Source organism: Bos grunniens, chromosome 28, assembly GCF_055505025.1.
Source record: "Bos grunniens cultivar Pamir isolate PY7600 chromosome 28, Bosgru_T2T1.0, whole genome shotgun sequence".
NCBI lineage: Eukaryota > Metazoa > Chordata > Mammalia > Artiodactyla > Bovidae > Bos > Bos grunniens.
The window spans coordinates 38,760,126-38,767,009 of record NC_141192.1 but is presented as its reverse complement, the minus strand read 5'-3'; the positions used below and the strand labels follow the sequence as shown (position 1 = coordinate 38,767,009).

The 6,884-nt window shown below is 48.1% G+C and overlaps 1 long non-coding RNA gene across 1 annotated transcript; it reads right to left on the bottom strand.

Annotated features, from left to right (window-relative positions):
* Positions 1-480: 480 nt before the first annotated feature.
* LOC147343166 (uncharacterized) lies at positions 481-3,943 on the bottom strand. The gene is made up of 3 exons (XR_015157161.1): positions 3,735-3,943; positions 2,909-3,163; positions 481-2,362 (listed from the first exon to the last, which is right to left on the bottom strand). It is a non-coding gene; the product is annotated as an uncharacterized LOC147343166 (long non-coding RNA).
* Positions 3,944-6,884: the final 2,941 nt, after the last annotated feature.

Sequence of the window (6,884 nt, the reverse complement as noted above, 5' to 3'; positions counted from 1 at the left end):
TTGTCCACATATCTTCTTCCCAGGCACTAATTATAATAAAACTTTACAATTTCTGACATTTAGGTGAAAGATGGTATCTTATAGTTTCCAGTGAAATTTTTTATCAGACATTTGCATCACTTTTTAACTGTCCATTCATATCCTTGGCCTTATTTTCTATTGTGTTATTCTGCTTTTTCTTTATTGATTTGTGTGAGCTCTTTGTAATTTAAATAAATTAAATTATGTTTCTCATATACAAATGTTGCAAATATTTTCTGTTTTGTCATTTTTAAGGTACTTTTTGTCACACAAAATTATGTTTTCTTTTATGGTATGAAATTTATGATTTTTTAATCTATGGCTTCCTTGCTAAAAAGGACTTCTCCAAACAGGGATGAGCAATAAATGCACCCACAGTTTTTAAATTGTGGTTTCAAATTTTAACTTTGAAGTTTTTATCCACATATGCTTTACTGGGAGTGACAAGTAAGGTAAGAATCAGTTTAAGTTTATATTTATTTATTTACTTTATTTCTCGGCAACACGAGTGGCATGTAGGATCTTAGTTCCTCGACCAGGGGTGAAACCTGTACTCCCTGCATTGGGAGGTCAGACTCTTAACCACTGGACCAGCAGGGAAGTTCTAAACTTTTTTTCCCAAATGGCTAGCCAATGGTTCCAACACCATTTGTTGAATAATTCCTCTTTTCACTTTCAAGCAAATCTTAAACTGATCCATACTCGTTGAGTAGTGCCGACCATGCTGGTAGCTAATGACTGTGACCTGGATTTAAAGTAGAAGCTACTATTTAGCTGTGGGCAAGGGAAGATAGTTGAGAAGATTCTTCATGCAAGAACCTTCTCGCTACAAGCAGCTATGTGGCCCCCAAATCCTGGTCCTTAACCCTGCTAACTGCGCACTTCTTGCCTCGGTGATAACATGTCTCTTCTGTCTGTTTGGCAGTCCTTAGCTACATGATCCTTCCTTCAGTGTGCAGATCAGCACACTGGCCAGCCACTCTGTAAATCGCTTTTGCAGAGAGCTTTTGGAGACCATTCAGGAAAAGCTATCAATGAATAGGTTAGAATTTGAAATAAACCACTGAGACCAATGTGAAGGTAAGTAACGGAAGGACTTCATATGGACTTGACCCTGGTCTTTAAGAAGCTGCAAGGCTTGTTTAAATTGGAGTGGCCTGGTTTCTGTGTCTTACCTGTGCAGTCAGAGGCCCTGGGGGTGAGATTTAAAAGAAGCTGCCCCATGTCATTGGTCCATTTGGCTTGGTGGTGTAGGGTAGGTGGGAGGGATCCTCTGGTGAGATGGTCACGCTTTAGTCACCTCTGACTCTTTGACCCCGTGAACTGTAGGGCTCCTCTGTCTATAGATTCTCCAGGCAAGAATATTGGAGTGCGTTGCCACGCTCTCCTCTATTGAGAAGACAGAAGCTAGGATTCAGCGGAAGTTCTCTTTATCTCTCTGCTGCTGCTGCTGCTGCTAAGTCGCTTCAGTCGTGTCCGACTCTGTGCGACCCAGAGACGGCAGCCCACCAGGCTTCCCGTCCCTGGAATTCTCCAGGCTCTGGTTTTCCTAATTGTCTCATCTAGGCTTCGAGGAAAAAGCTGCGGTGGCGGGTGCCGGGATTCAGCCTTCACCCAGCAGAGAGGCTGGACATCCGCGCCAGGACTGGCCAAGCCAGGATCCAAATCTGGGCATCTCCTCCCCACACTTGAAGTGTTCAAGCCCTGTAGGCAGCCTTGTGTGAGACAGCGAAGCCCTCCCACTGAGAATGGAACCCATCCCTACCATGCACAGCCAGCAGAGGGGGGGTGGGGTGAGGGAGATGTGCTACCCACCCTGTGGCAACTTGCAAGTCCCAGAGAAGGGTGCTTGACATCACCCGCACCCCCTTGCCTGTGCCAGCCTCCCAGTTCCTGAACTCTGGATCCAGGTTTCCATGGGAGATTTTGATGCTCAGTCTCCAGCCAGGGCGTGGAAGAGAGGGGTCCAGGGAGAGCCCCAGATACAATCTCAGCCCCGGGGCCTCTAATTGCACAGGTTAGACACAGAAACCAGGCCACTTCAATTTAAAAACAATCTAGGATATCATGCTAATTACAGGGGTTTGCAAGCACAAGACCCAACAAGATTTAGATTCAGTAGTTAACAAAAATCGGACAGTAGAGAGCAAGAATTTCACATCAATAAAAATATGACCCCACAACATGCAATGGAGCTGTTGCAGTAAATTTTTTCCCCAGGCTGCAGGTATTTTCCATCACAGATGCTTCATTCCTGACAGAGGATGGTGTGGGTAGGGCTGCTTTCTGTATTCACTTAAAAATCACTTCAATCTGCTGGAAAAGGTTGAATGACTCCTACCTTTTTGTTTAAAAAAGAAAAAAAAAAAGAGGCAGCTTTGAAATGAATGGCTTCATTGAATCAAATCACCCAAGAATTCAACTCAGCAAGGCCATCTAGGTCCCTAGCAGCCATTTTCCTCCTGTTCTGTTTTGAAGGCAGAGTTCAGTCTCGTCGTTCTGGGATCCCTATGTTTCTTTAATGATGTACAGCTCTGTATCCCCAGTGCGTGCCTCCTAAGTCACTTCACTTGTGTCCGACTCTTTGTGACCCCAGGCTCCTCTGTCCATGGGATTCTCAGGCAAGAGTACTGGAGTGGGTTGCCATTTCCTTCTCCAGCGGATCTTCCCAACCCAGGGATTGAACCTGTGTCTCTTATGTCTCTTGCATTGCAGGCAAATTCTTTACTACTAGTGTCACCCAAGAAGCCCTGTCATCCCAGGGAAGTCACCTTTCAGGCCACACAGCAGCCCCCACCCCAAGGGCACTGAATGCAAGGGCATCAGTGCCGTCCCTGGATCTCCGGAGGAGTCCATCCCGGGGCAGGTAGGCAGGTAAGGCACTCACCTGGGCTTCCGAGGCCACAATCGGTGCTACCACAAAGGACTCAAGTTATGACAGGACAAAAAGCATTTTGCCAAAAGGGAACCATAACTCTTAGATCTTGAAAAGTCAAAGCGTCCCCTCTCTCCCCAGGCCGCTCTGAGCATCTGAGGCCGGCGCCTGCGGGCAGGCGGGTCATGGCCGAACCAGGCCCCCATGGTACCATGCTGCATTTCCCAATCTAACTTTGTTTAGATTGCGGAGAACATTTTTTCGATCCTGAAAAAAAAAAAAAGAAAGAAAGAAATCACTGTGGTTTCTCTCCTACCCCCACCCTCTATAATGGCCACTTTTAAGAAAGAGTTTCACCATGTTTCCCATAAAACCAAAAAATAATGAGGATGCTGGCCAGACATTCTTTGTTTCTTTTCTTCCACGTCTGTTGGTAACCCCTACCCCAACCTCTGTGCCCCAGGCCTGCCTGTCTGCCCGCTGTCCCCACACACCCCTCATTCACGCTGGGCCCCAGCCAGGCCAAGTCCCGCCTTTCTCCTGGACAGACTTCCCCTTCCAGAACCTAGCTCAGCACTTTCTCGCTAAGTCACCCCGGGCTAGGGCTGGAGGCGGCCCAGTGACTCCCCAAGTCACCCAGCTTGTCCTGCGATCACTCCTTTTCCCTCCCCTCTTCCTCGTGGGTGCTCATAACCCATCATCGCCATCAACCACGGGTACCCAGCTCCATGTGGCCTTCAGCATCAGACAATATTATTCTGCAGCCTCCCCTCTGTAAGTCTTCTGAGGTTACTTCACATGCGTGGGCATGCGGGCACTCTCTTCTCAACCCACATACTTTTAGGGATTCCTTGTGTCTTCCAGTCATTTTCTGTTGCCGGTCTCCTCCCCACAGTGTGTTCACGACTTGGCACCTGAGTGCTGTTGACTGACCAATTCCCGTCCTTTCTACTTCCTTCAACAGGGCAGGGTCATGGCTGAGTAGCCGGTTAGTCAAAGCTCCTGGATTCTCTTAAATTGTCCTGCTACTGAGTCACCACGAGAGCGTAGACAAGCCACTTCCCTTCCTCATCCCCCACGTCTGCAATCTTGCCAGGCTCTGTGCACATCCTCAAACAACGTGGCTAGAAGGAACCTAATGTGCTGCTCATTGTGGTGGGTTTGTCCCTGGCTGATTCTAGAATCCCAGGTAAATCCTGGGGCTAGCACAGGTTTTCCTTAGCTTCTCACTTCCTAGCCCACGAGAGAACCGCAGCAGCTCGCTGCAGCCTCTGCCATTGATTTTGCTTAGAGAAGGGGGTGAGAAATTCAGACTCTCTTTCATACATTTCTAACTCATGTGCAAAAGTAATTAGGTCCAACTCTCAGGGAGTGATCTGAGAAATGAGGGGTGAAACTAAGCAAAGCTGTCACCATGACAAAGAAGGCTCTTGTCTGCTCATGAGAGGTTCTGGCCTCAAACCTTAAGCCATGCCTTGGCCCACTGACACTTAGACTATCCTGATGCCAAGCACTGGCCATTTTTGTTGTTCAGTCGCTAAGTCGTGTCCGACTCTTAGCGACCTCATGCAGCACGCCAGGCTTCCCTATTCATCCTTTACTATCTCCCGGAGTTTGCTCAAATTCACGTCCATTGAGTCGGTGATTCTATCTAACCATCTCATCCTCTGCTGCTCTCTTCTCCTTTTCCCTTCAGTCTTTCCAACATCTGAGTCTTTTCCAATGTCATCTCTTTGCATCAGGTGGCCAAAGTATTGGCACTTAAGCTTCAGCATCAGTCTTTCCAATGAATATTCAGGATTGATTTCCTTTAGGATTGACTGGTTTGATCTTCCTGTCCAAGGGACTCTCAAGAGTCTTCTCCAGCACCACAATTTGAAAGTATCAGTTCTTTGGCACTCAGCTTTATTTATGGTCCAACTCTCACATCTGTACATAACTACTGGAAAAACCATAGCTTTGACTATATGGACCTTTGTCAGCAAAGTGACATCTCTGGTCTATAATACACTGTCTAGGTTTATTATAGCTTTGCTTCCAAGGAGCAAACGTCTTTTAATTTCATGGCTGAAGTCACCATCCACAGCAATTTGGGAGCTCATGAAAATAAAATCTGTCACTGCTTCCACGTTTGCCCCTTCTATTTGACATGAAGTCATGTCATGTCATGGGACTGGATGCCATGATCTTAGTTTTTTTCAATGTTGAATTTCAAGCCAGCTTTTTCACTCTCTTCTTTCATCTACATCAAGAGGTTAGCATGCCATCATTTGCATATCTGATGTTGTTGATATTTCTCCCAGCAATCTTGATTCCAGCACTTGCCCATTTGAGGTATTAAACAAGCCTTGGCCGAGACGACTAAGCTGGGTCCAGAGGAAATGCTAACAGGACTCTGGCTTGGCTCTAAAAGGCCTTACTATCTTCTGAGAGTTGGAGTATTTGCATATGAGACCTACGTCTGGGCTGGTAACTCTCATGCCCCTTGACTGCCCTTCCTCTTCTGGGAAGCCATATGCAGGTAAGCCAAGAGAAGCAGTAAGCAGCGTGCAGTCACCCTCAGAGATCAGCAGAAACAGAGCCGCCCATGTTTGGCTCAGAACCCAGATACCAGACACTGGACAGGAATTTGCCCTTGGGAAGCTGTTGCTTAACCTTCTGGTTCCTCAGGCTCCCTGCCTCCTCGACAGAGGCCAAGCCCAACCAGGAGGCTGGCTGAGGCCAGGCTGGTCAGCCAAGGCCAGCTCACCCAGGCTTAGGCCAGGCTGGGAGGGGTCTAGCTTAACCTGCAGGAGGCCAGACACTGGGCAGGATCCTAGTGGACAGGCAGGTCTATGCAGCTTCTGTTTCCCAGTGGGAAAGGACGGGTTTCCCCAAAGCTGTTTAGGGAAAAACTCAACTTGTCTTCAGCCTGGATCTGATGGAGATGGAAGCACCAAGGACCCAGGAAGAAGCTGGAGCCCATTACATGCCTTGCCTGGAAGTGAAGAGAGGTCTGTCTGTAATGGGATCTCCAGCTGACACAGTTTCATGGACAAGCCCAGCCCCATGGGATAGACTTGGGGTCTGTGGCCTTTGTCCCCAAGTAGCCCCACCGACATCTTCCATTATCAAAGAGGGAGAAAGGAAGAGAAGAACAGAAGACAGTTGTCTGGGGATATGTATTTTCCCTTATGATGTAAACTGAGTTGGAAATGTCCCTAGGGACACCTAAGGCTGTTTCGACTGTAAGGCCTTTGGGTGGGCGATACATCCAGTCTCCAATCTGCCCTGCAGGCTGTTGGTGCTAGACAAATGGGTGACAGCACCATCACTGTGGGGCTTCCCTGGTGGCTCAGAGAGTAAAGCATCTGCCTGCAATGCGGGAGACCCAGGTTCAATCCCTGGGTCGGGAAGATCCCCTGGAGAAGGAAATGTCAACCCATCCCAGTATTCTTGCTGGGGAATCCCATGGACAGAGCAGCCTGGTAGGCTACAGTCCACGGGGTGGCAAAGAGTCAAACGTGACTGAGTGACTTCGCTTTTTCATCGTCACTGTGGTCACCTTCACAGGAGTATCTGGGTGGCACCCAGGGCCTCATGGCATTCATTGGAGCTTCCTGCTCATTCAAATGGTGGTGGTGGTTTAGTTGCTAAGTCATATCTGACTCTTGCATTGCAACCCCATGGACTGTAGCCTATGAGGCTCCTCTGTCCATGGGATCTCCCAGGCAAGAACACTGGAGTGGGTTGCCATTTCCTCCTCCAGGGCAGCAGAATTCTGGAAGGATACCACATAGATTCAGTTGCAAGCATTTCTTCCTTCTCTGGGAACCCAAACACAATACAGATCTTGGGGGATGTGGAGGAGAGAGTGGGCTGAAGGTCAGGGCAGAGAGAGCTGGCCCCAGATTAGGTGTTTCTGATGAAAGATATCCCAGCTGGGGCATTTCCTCCAGGAGTGATTCTGCTCTTATCAATTATGATGATAAATAACTGAGTCTGTGCA